Below are 7744 nucleotides of genomic sequence, written 5' to 3'. Positions count from 1 at the left end.
CCAGCCTTGCTCTTGCTTCACCTCTATCTCAGTCACTTATTATACCTTTTTTTAGAGATGGGGTCTCACTCTGTTGCCCAGGCTGGAGTGCAGTGGCACAATCATCACTCACTGCACCCTTTTATTCCTGGGCTCAAGGGATCCTGCCACCTCAGCCTCCTGACTAGCTGGGACTACAGGACGGTGCCACTGCACCTAGATAATTTTTTAAAATTTTTTATAGAGACGAAGTTTCACGGTGTTGCCCAGGCTGGTACCAAACTCCTGCTTCACACATTCCTTCCACCTCTGCCTCCCAAAGTGCTGGGATTACAGGTGTGAGCCACTGTGTCCAGCCTATTATACTATTTTTCATATTAGCTGTGTATGATTATTTGTTGGAAGAATATCAAAAGGGATATAAACAACCTTTCTGTCAGAAAACGCTGCACATTTGCAACAAAACTGCCGCAGAATCTGCCTGCAGAAGACACTTACAGAGTGAGCATCTATTGAGAGTTTGCTTTATGCCAGGCGCTAGGCCTTCTTACAACCCTCACACCAACCCTTGAGGGAGGTACTGTTACTATTCATGATTGTATGAATAAGGAAAGAGAGGCAGAAACTTTTAGGAAACACTTAGCTTAGGGAGTGGTGGACCTGGATTAAACATACTCTTTTAACCACTGTACAGTAAGAATTTTCTCTTACCTAAAGTATCCAGTGCACCCATGTTTCGTTTTCTCAGTCATAGGCCAAGGAGAGTCATATGCTTTAATGACAACTGTACTACTAAGAATGAATTAAAAGGGTTTCTGGTTCCAGATGATGGATTGAACACACCCATTTACATTCTCTTCCTCGAAATCTTCCATTGAAAATACAGTGTAGATGTAGGAAAGGAAATTTATCCAAGACTGTTAAGAAAATAAGAGTGGGCCAGGTGTGGTGGCTCATGCCTATAATCCTAGCACTTTGGTAGGCTGAGGAGTTCGATACCAGCCTGGCCCACATGGTGAAACCCCATCTCTACTAAAAATGTAAAAAATTAGCTAGGTGCGGTGGTGCATGCTTGTAATCCCAGCTACTTGGGAGGCTGAGGCAGGAGAATCTTTGAACCCAGGAGGCAGAGGTTACAGTGAGCCGAGATCGTGCCATTGCACTCCAGCCTGGGTGACAAGAGCAAAACTCGGTCTAAAAAAAAAAAAAAAGAAGAAGAAGAAAAGAAAAAGAAAATAAGGGTGAACAATAGGGAGGTCAGAATAACATAAATAAGTTTTTTAAAAATCTGGAGAACAGAAATTAAATTAATTAAATGAGATATTGATAAAACAAAATTCACAGTGGAAAATGCTATTGTCCTAATTGGCACATGGAAAGACTAGAGGAGAGGTTAGAGCCACTTTTCCTGGAATGGAAACTCAAGGAACAGGAGAGAAAAGGGGCACATGGGCAGGGGCTGGTGGGTCAGTGCCCCCCTCAAACACTGAGACTTTCCTGCTCAATTTCTGGGCCACTGGAATCAGGGTTCATGACTTCCGGGCTAATACCAGGGGACTGTACCCTAATAGCAAGTGAGTGAGTGGCCAGGAGAGAATGAGTGTTCCTGGGATGGGTGTTGCGTCTCTGCTGCAAAGCTCCCCATTTTGCAGCATGGAGGGTGTTTGGAAGAGGGTGTCTCCTCCTTCAACCCCACATACCCCAAGAGAAGCTGGTCTTTTTTATCATATTGACCTGTTGCTATGACCCGAATGTTTGTATCCTCCGAACATTCATATAATGAAACCTAATCTCCAATGCAATAGTATTAAGAGGTAATGCCTTTGGGAGGTGATTAGGCCATGTCTTATGAAAGAGGCTGAGGAAGCCTGTTCACTCCTTCCACTATCTGAAGACACAGCAAGAACGTGCCATCGATGACGAACAAGCCTTCACCAGACACCAAATCAGCTGACTTTGATCTTGGTTTTCCCAGCCTCTAGAACTGTGAGCAATATATCCTGTTGTTTATAAATTACCCCGTCTAGGGCATTTTTTTATGGCAGCTTGAACAGACAAAGATACCTGTGTACAGAAATAGAAATGTTCAAATAGAACACATGGACACAGGAAGGGGAACATCACACTCCGGGGACTGTTGTGGGGTGGGGGGAGGGGGGAGGGACAGCATTAGGAGATACACCTAATGCTAAATGACGAGTTAATGGGTGCAGCACACCAACATGGCACATGGATACATATGTAACAAACCTGCACATTGTGAACATGTACCCTAAAACTTAAAGTATAATAATAATAATAATAATAAAGAAATTCAGGTAAAAGTACATGTCTAAAATGACCTTTGAAAACTGGGAAGTTAACAACTTTTCACATCACTAAACATTTTATATAAACTTATTTTATTATAGCCAGGTTAGAAACATACAGGCTACAGTTTTCAAAACTAGATTAATGTGAAACCCTTGGATTTTTAGGAAAATTAGTCTGTTTTTCTACTATCACACCAAACAAAACTTTGTCATCATAAGTGCTTAAGAATTAGCTGGAATAGCTAGAATGTATTTATCCAAAAGTTGTCTGCATTTAAACTTTTGAACATGATAGGACAATCAAGATTTTTTATGAATGATAAAAAAAAGAAACAGAAATGTTCAGTATCACAGGAAAGCCAAGCCCGTGGACTGTGCTCACCAGCATGTTTTCTTACTTATAACTTTGAACGAATGGCCAAGAATCAGAGGGTCTATAAACAAAGCAATTAGCATGAAAGAGAGGACCTAAGATGAACAAATGTCCAGCATTTAACCCCAAGGGGAAGATATCAGGAAACAGAAGAGAGCTGTTAGTATCCCCAGGGAAAAAGAACCAAACTTCTGGAATCTATGAAACAAAAGCAGAAACATTCAGGGATTAAGTGAGTTCTTGAAAATTAAAAATATCACGACTGAATATAACAAAATAAACGTAGGATTAGAATATAAACTCAAAGAAATCTTCATAAAATGGGTCCAAAAGATAAAGAAAAGGAAAAGAAACAAAATAGAAGATCCACCTATGAAGATTCACAGCCACCTCTTTTAAAATTAGAGAGAAAAAATTTATCAAAACTTATAAAATTATCAAAGAAACTTGAACTTTCTGATTGGAAGAGTCCATCGAATGCTAAGCAGGATAAATGAAAAAGTGTAAAGAAATCTCAGAATCCCAGAATAAAGAAACTGTCTTCAATATATAAGAAAGATGGAAACATATATTTATAAAGACACTAGAATCAGATTGGCATCAGACTTATCAGAAAATTAACTGCGATAAAATAATGAAGTCATGTCTTCACAGTTATGAAAGAACATTATTTTAAACCAGAATTCTATATCTAGTCAAACTATCAGTCAGGAATGAGTGAAATAAAATTTTTAGGCATGCAGAAAACACAAAAACTTTTAAAATTACTTGAAAATATAGTATACTCAAAGAAAATAAAACATTCCCAGAGAGAATGAAAGAAAACATAGAATCCAAAACATAGAGAAACTAACTTAGAATAAAAGTAAAATAAGTCCTTAGCATCAATGCTATGTAACAAGCCAGGAATTGATCCAAAGAGAAGGGAAGTTATAGCATGCTTAGAAAAACATTTAGAAAAGTTATTCCATTCAACAGTATGATTTAGCAGCTGAAGATTCATAGAAATGTCATAGAAAAGGCATATGTTTCTTTTCTCAGAAAAAAAGAAAAAAAGGAATTAAACAGGATCCATGAAAGAAAGTGTTCAAATACAAAATATTTTGAGAGCACATGTCATATAGATGAGCAAGAGTTACTTTCAATGATTAATCTATAAAACCACTGCCTAAAAAGACAAATTCAAATGCAAGCCTGTTGACATTTTTGTCTGTTACTAGTTCTAGTCGTACTGAGGCCCTGGCAGATCATGAAAAGTGTGCTACCTTGTTCTGAAATGAAAGGTGAAGGGAGCCCAGAGGCATTGAAAAACTCAGGCACCCGGCATTCCAGTATAACATATGTTCCTGACACTACCAAGACTGCAAGCTAAATATTACAGCTGAGGTCCCTTCCAACTTTAAAATACTATATGCATAAGCTGAGGTTTTCAGTAGTCTGTTCTTGTAGCACGAGAGTGCTCATTTCTTATTTCCCCTTAATTTTGTTAGACAACAGTTGAGATTCCAGTTTTATTATTGTTTTTGTTATAAAGTTGCTGTCAGTTGTGTTTATTCAAATGAATGCTTAAATTATTCTATAAAGCATTATTTGTAAAGGGCTTATGCAATGCAGAATTAGAAAACTTCTGGCCACTTGAACAAACAACCCTCAGCTTCATGGCCAGTAAGGATTTTGACTACAGCTATGAAATGTCATGGAGGGGCTGGGTGCGGTGGCTCAAGCCTGTAATCCTAGTACTTTGTGAAGCCAAAGCAGGTAGACCACTTGAGGCCAGGAGTTTGAGACCAGCCTGGCCAACATGGTGAAACCACATCTCTACTAAAAATACAAAAATTATCCAGGTGTGGTGGTGCGTGCCTGTAATCCCAGCTACTCAGGAGACTGAGGCAGGAAAATCGCTTGAGCCTGGGAGGTGGAGGTTGCCGTGAGCCGAGACTGCACCACTGCCTTCCAGCCTGGGTGACAGAGGGAGACTCTGTCTAAAAAAAAAATTAGAAAAAAGTAACCTCAGTGGGAACCTGGGCTTGAGCAGCAAGAACAGAGTAGACACAAAACGGAAATAGTGCTGCCTCCACATTGCATTTTCTATAGCTTTTTATGTTACTCTTTTACATGTTGGAATCGGTGTCTAAGCCCGTGTCCAATGCCTGTTTAGATTTTGCATCTGTGATTGGCATATCTCTTTCCCTCTGTGCCCTTGAACTGGTCTCAGTCTCATACTCCTGTCGTCTCTATAAGACCTTTGACTTTCCTTTCATTTTACGCATCCCCCTTGCTGCCATCTCTTCCCCTGAACTGTCAATAGAATATAATCAAGGGCTATATATTAAATTCTTTATTTCCCAATAGTTTTATATTCATAATTATAGCTTTTGAGTCTTGAAAATAAATTAATAAAGCAAGCCTCTAGGCTGAGTTGCCTTTTTAAAAATATATTTTTAAATATAGAATAGCTTTGAATTTAAAGAAAAACTTCAGATAGTACGAAGAGTTCCCATGCATCCTATCCACAGTTACCCCTATTGTTAAAGTCTTCTGTTGGTAGGGCACAGTTGTCATCATTAATTAATCAATATGGATACATAATGATCAATTAAGTTCAATCCTTCATTCCAATTTCCTTCATTTTTACCCAGTGTCTATTTTCTGGTCCAGGATCCCATCCAGGACACCACATTTCATTTAGCTGTTATGTCTCCTTCAGGTCCCCTGGGCTATGACAGTGTCTCAAGACATTCCTTATTTCTTATGACTTTGACAGTTTTGAAGAGTACTGGTCAGGGGTGTTGTAGAATGTCCCTCAGTTGGAAAGTTTCTGCTATTTTCCTCACGATTAGATAGAGGTTATTTGTTTTGTGGAAGAAGAGCACAGAGGTAAAATCCCATTCTCATCACATCATATCCAGGGTGCGCACTATCAACATGACTTATCGCTGTGGACGTTGGCCCTGAGGTAGAGTTTTCAGGTTTCCCCACTCTCGTTTTTTCCCTCTTTTCATAATATATTCTTTGGAAGGGAGCCACTCTGTGTAGCTTCAATTGCCTTTTTTTCTTTTTTTTTTTTTTTTGAAACAGGGTCTTACTCTGTCGCCCAGGCTGGAGTTCAGTCGCATCATCATAGCTCATTGCAGCCTCGACCTCTTGGGCTCAAGCAATCCTCCCACCTCTCAAGTAGCTGGGACCACAGGTACATGACACCATGCCCGGCTTATTTTTTTGTTTTAATTTTTTGTAGAGACAGAATCTCCCTAGGTTGCCCAGGCTGGTCTCAAACTCCTGGACTCAAGCAATCCTCCCACCTTGGCCTCCCAAAGTGCTGGGATTATAGGGATGAGCCACTGCACCCAGCCAAGTTGCCTTTTATTAAGCCTTCAGTTAATTTGCTTTTTCTGTGGATCAGCAGATAACAATACAGACTTTACCACATAGGATAAAATAACACAGTGACCATACCATGTATTGGAATTATAAATAAGATCACCCCACAACTATAGGTTGTGAACCATGTGGGAGAGTTGGAAGAAAAGTACAATTCAAAGGAAAAGCAACATTATCTGATTCTCTGCAATAACTATCAACTGACCTTGTGAGGCAACTTGCACTTGTTTTACCTCCCAGACACTCTCTGATGGCAATCCACATCTGAAAAATGTGGTAACTCTCTTGATGAGCTTCTGCTTTGGTTCCTAGAAGAGTTCAGCCTATGCAGTCTCTGTTCTGTGGCAATCCCAGCTTCTGGAGCAGCACAGGTAAGTCCTGGACATGAACAGAGGGCAGCAGAAAGAGGACTAAGTAAAGAATCCCAGCGTCATACTCCAATACCAGGGAGCACCTTGATTTACTGGATGGAAATAAATCAGACCATTCTCTATGTCACAGGATTACTGTAAGCATCAATTCGGGTGATATAATTTGTTTCACAAACATGAATATTTAGGTTAATGACAATGTACCTAAGCACAGCTAACCAGGAAAATATCATGAGGCATCTAGGGTTAGGAGGCATTGCCAATTCAGCAATTAGGACTTTCTGTGTACTGAGTGATTTGAACACATGCTCTCATTTAAGCTTCATAATTGCTCAGGGAGCTTCTTATATGATTCCTATGATTATACCCACTTTATAGATAAGCACATTGAGGTTAGTCAGGCAAGTGGTCAGAGTGCCAGGTATTGAATTCAAGAGTGTCTTACTCCAAATTGCACGCTCTGAAATTAACGCCTAGTACATTGAACACTCCCAAACATTTTTGCCCATCCTGACACTGTGCATGAAAGTGAATGAGGACAAGCAGCAATTCTAGGTGGGGATTTCCACAGTCTTAATGATATCTGTACAGTTGCCAGCATGTATCCAAACTGATGGAATTTGGTTGATTTTTTTTTAAACACACCTATTCAAATTCAGCAAAGCTACTGTTGGCTTCCTACATGATTATTTTTTAAAACTCTGATTTAACTTATTTTTTTGTTTGCATTTCAACCCCTGGTGCAGAGTTTAGGAAGCTTTCCTTACTAAATGTTTAGCTGTTAATTCTGAGGTCTGGGGCACCGTATCTGCTGTGTCTGGGTAACAGAAGCAGAATTAAATATTACCAAAATAATGCTCCATGGCTGGGAGGATAAAGAACTTAGAAACACTGATCCAACCTGCTGGAAGGATGGCTTGATGTAGCCACGGAATTTGGATGTAGATCATCTGAATTCCTAGACTGCACCCAACTGTGGTCACCATCATTGCAGCAGCAGCACCACCTTATGAGCCCCGGAAAGACAAAGATTAGTCAGAGGTGTGCTGGAGGACAGCCCATATCACATGTATCCCCTCCGGACTCTAAGGGCAGTGACATCACATCGGTAGCATGAAATCAACCAAGGAGGGTATATTTACATGACAGGAATCAGCAAATGCTACAAATCAGGACCTTTTTTCCAGAAAGCTGATTATTAAACACTTACCAGCATACTACTGGTTTAAATTCATAGACTTGGCAACTTTTAATGTGGCCTGATAAAACCTAAACCAGTCTGCTGTGCCTCATTCAGGCTCGCTCTGAGATGGTTTCTTGTACATTTT

General features: G+C 39.9%; 1 long non-coding RNA gene across 1 annotated transcript in view; it reads right to left on the bottom strand.

Annotated features, from left to right (window-relative positions):
* Positions 1-6354: 6354 nt before the first annotated feature.
* The window catches only part of LOC131381188 (uncharacterized), a 104548-nt gene continuing 103158 nt past the window's right edge, over positions 6355-7744 (bottom strand). The window contains exon 3 of the long non-coding RNA XR_009209742.1: positions 6355-6423. This is a non-coding gene — a long non-coding RNA (uncharacterized LOC131381188). The remainder of the gene's footprint in view (positions 6424-7744) is intronic.

This window comes from Hylobates moloch, unplaced genomic scaffold (genome assembly GCF_009828535.3).
Source record: "Hylobates moloch isolate HMO894 unplaced genomic scaffold, HMol_V3 SCAFFOLD_14, whole genome shotgun sequence".
Lineage (NCBI taxonomy): Eukaryota > Metazoa > Chordata > Mammalia > Primates > Hylobatidae > Hylobates > Hylobates moloch.
Note: the sequence above shows the minus strand (reverse complement) of the source record. Positions and strands in the feature narration are given on the sequence as shown.